Genomic DNA, 8,463 nt, shown 5'->3' with positions numbered 1-8,463 from the left:
TTCTTTCTCCCTTGAGACTTCTTCACACATTGTCAGAAATATCTTATCTATTTATTGATGTGTGTGTGTATAATTCAGTCTCTACATGCTCAGCCAACAGGTTATTTCGATTCCCATCAATACCTGAATCAATTTTCAAATATGGGCCCCTCCGAATAGATAATATGGATATGCAAATATTCTGTATTTCTTGATTTAACTTGGGTGACAGTAAAAAAAACAAAAAAACAACACCTTTAATTGTGACTGCATTTATTTGCAGCATCCCCCACCCATTATGTGTTTTCCTCAATTCACTCGTGGATAACTATCTTCCTATTTATCTTCTTTGTCATCATGATCATCACGGCCATTATTTCCCTTTGTTTGCTATTTTAACTATTTCCCCCCTCCACTAATGCACATGTTGGAAACAAAACACGATTCACTAATGAATTCACCATTACTGGGTGCAAGGGCGTGTAAGAGGGTGTGACTATATTCGAGTGAGAAAGAATAGAATATAAATGTACATTTATTGTGTGTGTGAGTGAAAGAGGGAGAGTCTATTGAACAACTGTTGGTACTGCAATCTCTCCTCATTCACCCCCTCTCTCTCTCTCTCTCTCTCTCTTTATAGATCTCCTGTCCGCTTTCCTTTTCTCTCATACGTCCCCGCATCGTGTCTTATCAGTCCTCCTCCTCCTCTTTTGCATCCGTCCTCCCGCCCCTTGTCCATCTCTACCTCCGTATCCCTTTCTCTCCGCTCCATCACTCTCTTATGCCTCATCACACCGCATGCTCTCCATTTCTCTCTCTCTCTTCCTCCCTCTCAACACGTCTGCCCTCATTGGCCCCCGCCGGCTCCTCACTTCATTTGCCACGGCCAGAAACAACAAGCTTTCCTTTCCGTGAATGGAGCCCGAGAAGGGAAGCTGGAAGAGTGGTAGGAGAAGTGCAGCGGGAGGAGGACAGCTTTTGTTTGCCATCACTCCTCGGCAGCATCAGTACCAATTCGTCCGGCGCCGCATCCTCTGTTTCCTACTGGGATCAACCTCCTCCTTCTTTTCAGGGAGCTCTTCCTACAACTGGGAGGGGGAGGGAGATCACCACCTCCCAGTTTGCCACGGACCCTCAGGAAGGCATCGGGCTGAAAGAGCGCAGGAAGGGGAGGGAATTTTAGAGGTGCGCCAGGAGAGGCAACACCCTGGGTTACGGAAAAAAGAAGAAAAGCGGGTAAGAGGCCAACAACTGACTGCACCTGTGTTTCTCCTTTGCCGGAGAATTTCGATGTTCACCTAATTTCATCCGACTTATTAGCGCGTGTGTGTAGATTTGACAGAAATATTAAATTACTTTCAAAGACATTATTTTAGCTCAATCAGTATATTTTTCATTCCTCTGCATTTTTTTTTTTAAGTGCCAAAAGGAAGAGGTGGGTGCCCCATACATTTAAAACGTGAGGGAAATCTGAACGCCAATAAATCACTAACATACCCACACACAAAAAACTGAGACATGCCACTCCCATTCAACTTGTTTCTGCCATCCCCCCCCACTATATGATAACCTGTGGTACTTCCCTTGTCTAATTATTTTGTGGAAAGGTGCAACGATTATTCCTGCTGTTTGATTTTAGCCGTTAGCTGTCAGCATATTCTGATGAGTCTTTGGGTGCTTCCACTGAATAATCAATACTACTCTGATTTTGTATGCGCTTATGTGTTTGTTTGGGAGAGAAAAGAGAGAGAAGTGATTTCTCGCTTCTCTACGCTGGCGCCCTTTTTTTTTTTTTTTCTGCAGATGGTCTGGGTTGGGCCACACTAGCTGAGTATGTGTTTGTATGGCTGCGGGTGGTAAATCTTATCTCTGCAGTCTGTGGGTGGGTGGGTGGCTGGTTTGGGGGTTTCGGACTGTTTTTGGCTCAGGGTATGCATGTGTAATTTGTAATATTTAGGTGTGAGCGTGTGTATTTTTGTGGGCATGATTTTCGGGTGAGGAAGAGATGGAAATTAGAAAGTGGAGGGAGACAAAGAGAGAGAGGAAAAAATACTTCTTTGGGATTTATAGTCATTTAAAACATTCTAATACTTTTTTTTTTTTACCTTTTTTTATCCTCCCTTTAATACTTCTCAGCTGTTGATCTTATATAAAGGTCCAGCATGGACATTTCTGCAAAGCTTGAATGTTGACCAATTTGATATTGAAATCAGTCTTATTAAAATGCAGGGAGAAAAAAAATCCATTATGTTTACAAGGAAATGATTAAATAAGTCTTGATCACCTGGAACATGCTTTTAAATTGAGGTAAATTGTTTTTGAAAAAAAAAATGTAGCCGTAATGAGGACTAGATCATTAATTTTCTTTATGTAAATTTCTTTATGTAAATAATAATGATAATGATAATACAAAAGGGAGTGTGAGGTCACCATACTAATAGAAAAAAAAATAATTAAAAATTTAAAAAAGATTATGCTTGATTTCTTCCTCAGTAAAACAGCACGTTTGTCGGAATATATTTATCTCACATTTATTCACTGCATGTGCTGCACCCACCCTACAATGCATGTGTTAATTTCATTGCATTGGGCTTTAGAGGGTGGTGGCGGTGGGGGGTGGGTTGCTATTGGTAATGGATCGCATGGGACCACCATCACACCAAAGCAGCTCCTGGAATGACCTCCCTAACCTCACGTCTCCCCCCCCTACATGTGAAACCCCCCTTCACCGATACCTTCCCTTCCCTGACCCACAGCCCCAGTTCTCATTATGACAGGGCCAAGCAACAGTGGCAACGACAGAAGCAGAGAAAGCCAAGCGTCACCAACAGAAGCTGATCTGGCTGTGGTTCAGGTAAGAGCCTTGTTGTGGGAATTTTAGCATCTTTATTTTTAACTTCATATTCTTGTCCATTATGCTGCCAGCTCCAGAAATGAGACAATCAGGAAATCTAACCTATCAGCTTTTATGCTCCATTTTTTTTTTCTGTTCTTGCGCTACACGCTGGTTTATGGGTCAATCCAAAATTGGAGGACAATTCAGGCATCAATATTTTTGGGAAAATTTGCATTTTTGTTGTTGTTCTGTCTTCTAGACAATAAATAATAGATAAACCATCATATAACTTCGTGGACTTTTTCCATTTCTAACCTGTTCCAGATACTAATTAAAAACAATATATAAAAAAGGAGTAAATTCTTTACAATTAAAGATTTGCATTTTCGCTGAATACTAACGCTAACGTTCCTATTTTTGCTCAAGTATACAATTCGCTCTGTTAGCTGTTAGCTTTATAATAATGATTAAAAAGAAAAGTAAATATGATAGCAGGGTTCAATGTTTATGTTGGAGTTTTTGCTAAAGAGTACAAGTAGCTCTGCAGTCATGCTAACCAGCAAAGTCCAATTGCTACAATAAAGAATAACTAAAATAGTCTTTTTTTTCTGTCATATGGATGTATTTGTTAAAGTTGAATACGACATTATGTCCTAAAAAAAAAGAAAAATAGAAAGGCACAATAAGCTTGATGACATTCAGTCCAAATAATATTTAGGAATCACCTACAATTAAATTTGGTCTATAATTAACAGAAGAGCATGTTTCTGTATTTGAAATTTCATAGAGGGGAGGACAGAAAATGTCTTCCAATTCTGGAATGACCCTCATATTGAAACTGCCACCATTGTCAATTTTCTCCTTTGCAGAGGAGCCATTGATGGAACTTTGCCTCACACTGCAGTGAGGCGTCTTCAATCAATGCAACTACCACCTTTCTCAATCTGTGTATGTGTCTGTTTGCCACGGGGAGCATGAAGAAGGGCTGCTGATGGCCATGGTGGTGGGGATGATGATGCAATGGCAGTGGAACTGCTCACATGGTTTCTGGTTAGCCTCCTGTGTATATTGAAAGACTCTCTTCGGTGACGGGTATTCTTGGGTGGATAATACGGATCACGTTGTTATTGCTTAAGAATACGCGTAGTCGAGGAGAGTCCTCTCTTCGCCCAACACCTGACACCAACCCACCCACTCACTTCACCTCACCACACCTCACCCCAACACCCTACCCATCTCGGGGAGGACGATTAGTTTGGGTGGCTCTTCTTTGAACTTGAAATCATTGCAATTTTTTTCGCTTTCCCTGCCTTCATGCATCTGTCTTTGTGGTGATGGGCAGAATAGTCTGTTTTCTTCTGTGTGTTACTTTGTCTGCTGTGCTGCTTTGCTGAAAGAAATAGTTTGACCTAAGCATAAGGTCAACGTGTACCACAGTAAGGCGAAGCGGTGATTTGATTTAATTTGACATCAATACGACATTCGAGTCAGCCTTTGTCTTCCTAAAATGAACCATCCATCCATCTTTTTGTCTATGTAAAGATAAAATTGTTTTATAAATTTGACACAAAACAGAAGCGTGCTGTTCAACAACCAACAGAATTGCCGTAAATATAAAATGGTGAAAAATAAACGCTCTATCTGTTCTCCAACAATGTGGGCGTGTCCAATGGAAAAAAAATGGATGCTATTCCGTCTAGCACGCCTACACATCCTGATATCTTTGAGCAGTGAATATATATCTGCTTAAAGCCTCGAGTCAGAGGAATATATCTCACCAGAGATATCTCACAGTGAGAGGCACTAGCTCTCTCACAAGCTAACAAGCAAGGGCCTAATAGTAATTAAGCAGCTCACAATTACAACAAAGTGGATTGAAGCAAACAAAGATGCTCAGACTATATAGTGGTGGATGGGTACACAAATGTGTCACAGCTGCACCCAGAAATTTTGCAGCATGTTTGTCACCTCCATATGAATAAAGCTCAATTAATTCCAAAGGGTGTTCTGATTAGCAGGTTAACTATATGCACGTAGTGTAGCTGTGTAACAGCACAGCCTCATCCCACTCAATTCAGCTCACGTTTATTGTTGTAGCGAGGCAAGCTAAGCTGCAATTTAGTTTCCCCCGTTTCACCGCCCGTTTATTCTCCTTTTTATGCAAATGCTTGCTCAAACGCCATTTATCTCCGTGAGCTTTATGACACTTGCATTATGGTTGTTTCTGCTGAGCCACGCAAAGGAACACACGCCACACTGGCTGGCCGGAAAAACAAAATCTACCATGACTGTTTGACAGCTCAATTTATGCATTGCAGGGCGAGCCATTATACAATTACTTCTTGCTCAAATGGTCTAGAACCAGCAGCGGGACAGTTTGCGACCTACCGACGCACCATGAATATGGATCCCCCCCCCCACCCCAACCCTCTTTATGTCTGATAGCACATTCTGAATCTTAACACCCATGTGAAATCCATTTAAACACATAATAGGATCAAGTTGAGTCAGACAGTCATGTCCTCATACATGTCACGTCCCATGATGATACGCTGGAGATCGTGCTGGGCGAGAAGAAATTATTTTTGCACGCCTCTTTTGTACAAGACTAAAATCTGATTTGCATTTCTGATACGGTGCTGTAAAGTAGAACCCAGACAAGTTTACGCATAATCATTTTTAACTTTTTTTTAAATGTTTTATGAATTATGATTAGAAGAGCGCAAGATGTAGTAAATATATAAAATAGCACAAAGTAAATTACTTTTTGAACTAAACACAGTGGCTTGCTCAAATGTATAAAAACGTCAATAAAATGAAATCACAAAATTGCTCAAGAAGATCAACATCAAAACATTTTGGGCTTAAAAAATGACATTTCAATAAATTAGATTAGATTTGAGATGATGTCCTTGTGTTTGTGTTTATGGCTTGGTGTGTCTGCTGCTTGGCCTTTTTTGGCATTGCATCATTTATGTGTTTTACTCACATTCCTTCATCTGCTGTAAACTTGAAGTTTTATGAATCATTCAAGACTTGGAAGTTAATTTAGAAACTAAAATGTTTAGAAAAAAAAAATTATTTCATGTTTTTTCCATGTTTTGACAAACAAGTAAAAAAACAATCATATAATTCCATTTATTCAGCTCAAATAAAAAGCTGCATTATAAATATTGGAGGCAAAATTCTTTGCAGTTAATGTTTATGCATACATACTCATACACAAGAAATACTTCATATCATCATAGTGGGAAAAATAATTTAAAACCTTATTTTTAACCTTTTTGCTATGTAAGCTTATCATCAATCAATAGGGAGCTATTTGATATTTCATAATATACTTTTGGTATTTTCAATAATATTTAAAAATCACTTTTACTTTGACAGCTACTAATAAATTTGTCTCAGGTGTGCTTAAATATACAGAAAAAGTGCCTTTATATAACTTAAATATCCTCCAAGTCTGGAATGGAATATTATTTGTGATGAATCTATTTGTCCCCTTATTTGTTTGTCTTAAACTCAATCCAAATATATCCTCGTAAAGGTCTTTATGAATGAGCGTTGGTGCTAATAAAATCACAAACCTTGTTGAATGGCTCATCAGTTATAGTTTGTTTTGTAGTCCTGTGCCCAGTCTCAATTAAATGTCTGTCTCTGTTTGTTTGCTGTATATAATGCCAAATGAATTACCCAAGATGATCAATCAATTCAGCATTGTTTGCTCTTATTGATTATATCAACACTGTGAATCGTGTGCTTGTGCCCGCTCTGCACTAAATGAGGATGTGACTGCTGCTATTAAAGCTAAGCAGGAATGAGCACTTCACTCATTTCATCATATTTTCTCATTCATTTTGTACTTTGTTTTTGTCAACAAGTTTGAAAAACAATAAAGGCCTCTTGAGAGAGAGAGAAAAAAAAGTGAATTGAGTATTTGAATAAGGTGGTTTATTTAAAATGTTATTTAAAATGTTTCCTTAATGACATTTTCACTCACAATGTGCTTTCGATGTACACAACTGAAATTGATAGAAAACGAGAAATGAAAGTGCAGGGATATCGTCACTAGTTCCAACATTGGAGCCTCCAGATGGCCATTCATCATGTGAAACATTTTGGAGTTAATTTCATTGTACTGCGGAGGGCAGCGTGGCTCAGGTGCTCGAGTGCCCCCCAGTTGCTCCTGCATCATGATTGTGGGAATGAAGCAACAATGTGAAATTGGTTTAGGTCAAACGGTGCTTTGGAAATTCAGCCTAGCAAGTCCTTCGATGCCTGTCATACTGCCAATAATGGGAGGAGGGGTTGGGGGGGGGGGTCATTCGTGCCAACCTTGACCTGTATTTACATCTTTAGGGTAAAATGGAGATTTCTAAATGGTCTTACTATAGTGTCATTTGAAGCAGACACTTTAAATATTTAAATATCAACAATTCTATGACCTCTCAGCTCAATTAAGAGTATTGTATCAGCTTTTAACAATTTTACTTGTCACCTTAATTACCTTTAGCTCTATGATCGAACAAAAAATGTATATAAATGTAAGCATCTAACATTTGATGAATGGAACGGACCCTGCCAGTTCAAATAAATTCAATTCACATTTAAGTAGTATTTTTCCCAAATGAACAAATTCATTTGGGATTTGGGTTTAAAAGAATATATTTGTCCATATAGACCTGCTGATTTTGAAAAAAAAAAATATATGTTCATATAATCAATACTATCGTTTTATTATAAATTTTGTACAAACAAATTAAAATAGAAAAATAGGTTTTTGGATATTCACGACAATAATAATCAAATGTTCTAACAATTAATGCCGTATGTTTTTAACCAGCAAGAATAATTATCGTATATATAGTTAAATAAGATGACCTATCGATAAAATTTAGTATTATCATGATTTAGACATAAAAAATATCTTAAATAATTCTACATGACAATGAATAAATCAAAAGCAGTATCATCATGCTGCTGAAAATACAAGATTAAATATAATCATCCTTATTACTTTTAAAAAGTCATTTTCCTTCTGAAAATTAACAACTTGAATTTTAATGACCACTTTGATAGAATTTGTTGTTTTTAGTACAATATATCAATCCGGGGAATTTGGATGAACTGCTTCTTAAGTAACAAGCCTGCTTTGATTTTTGACATTTTGCTGCATATGACAGCTGGCTGGAAAAGTTATTTCCACGTAAGATCCCCTTCAAAATTTCAGAGGGAAACTGCTCCCAGCAGGTGGTAAGTCTTCACGGGTAATTTCCTGAATTTGTTTTGCTTTGACTAGCAATGAATGTTCAAACAAAAGTATGATTTTTTTTTTTTTTTATCACATTAAATTCTACACCAAAACTCAATTGAAAAAAAAAAAATCCACATTCTGCCAATTGTTGTACAAGTCATGAAAAGTGGACAGCCCATAGCTGAAATAATGAGATACATTTTTCACAATAAAAGCGTGCTTCCAAGTGCCCATACTCTGACCACTGTCTGCTAATTCACTTAAGTGCTTTAAGTGGCAGTAATGTGCATTTCAAACTGTAGTCCACTCAACTAGAAAGGCACTCAGCAGGCCTCCACCAAGGCGAACTTATATTCAGAGGATAGCAAAGGATTTTTCCTGAATAAATGCAAAG

At 38.1% G+C, this 8,463-nt stretch overlaps 1 long non-coding RNA gene across 1 annotated transcript; it reads left to right on the top strand.

Annotated features, from left to right (window-relative positions):
• Positions 1-586: 586 nt before the first annotated feature.
• Positions 587-6,744, top strand: LOC148380751 (uncharacterized). The gene is made up of 3 exons (XR_015854719.1): positions 587-1,215; positions 2,736-2,833; positions 3,685-6,744. It is a non-coding gene; the product is annotated as an uncharacterized LOC148380751 (long non-coding RNA).
• Positions 6,745-8,463: the final 1,719 nt, after the last annotated feature.

This window comes from Syngnathus floridae, chromosome 20 (genome assembly GCF_059516105.1).
Source record: "Syngnathus floridae isolate MCC-2025c chromosome 20, RoL_Sflo_1.0, whole genome shotgun sequence".
In the NCBI taxonomy this organism is placed as follows: Eukaryota; Metazoa; Chordata; class Actinopteri; order Syngnathiformes; family Syngnathidae; genus Syngnathus; species Syngnathus floridae.
This window is presented reverse-complemented; position numbering and strand designations above follow the sequence as displayed.